Source organism: Toxotes jaculatrix, chromosome 10, assembly GCF_017976425.1.
Source record: "Toxotes jaculatrix isolate fToxJac2 chromosome 10, fToxJac2.pri, whole genome shotgun sequence".
Classification (NCBI taxonomy): domain Eukaryota; kingdom Metazoa; phylum Chordata; class Actinopteri; family Toxotidae; genus Toxotes; species Toxotes jaculatrix.
In genome coordinates this window covers 1,841,097-1,841,764 of record NC_054403.1, presented here as the reverse complement: position 1 = coordinate 1,841,764, position 668 = coordinate 1,841,097, and positions in this window count along the sequence as shown.

Genomic DNA, 668 nt, shown 5'->3' with positions numbered 1-668 from the left:
CTGAGGCCAGAGAAGCACAGCTGATCTCTGACAACCTGCAGCCCCTCAACCTGAATAAAGAATAAAAGATGTGAGTTTAGGAGACAAAGTTCCTGCTTGAAAGCGTTGAGTGTTTCATCATCTGTTCAGAGCTGAAGAAGGTTGAGAATGTACAAGTTTGGAAAATGGAAACTCCAAACACCTGAACCAACAGGATGCAGCTTAAAAACAGTCAGATACTAAAAGTCAAACACAGCTCTCATTAATATTAATGACAACATGCTGCTGCTTCAATAAAGACATAGTGACTTCAGCTCTTAAACTCTTCCAGCTCCACCAGTGGCTCCATCTATACAAACTCATGTTGTTGACATTTGTTTCAGATTCTACTAAAGATCCTAAAGTTTTGACAGAGAACAAACATGTCAGGCTGAAGTTTGGAGGAAAGTCAACAAATGATTGAGACAAAATGGAAAAGATTTTCACTTCATGTAACGGTGACGACATTTAACAAACATGCTGAGTTTGCTCTGAATATCTGAGTCACTTTGACTTTAGTCTCATCACTTTCTAGTCGTGTTGGAAGAAGAAAATACTGAATATATATTTGTTGATGTGAGTGTGGAAAAAACTTGGATGTGATTTAAAAAGTGAAACTTTTTTCTTGTTAAATGAAGCTTTGAAATCTG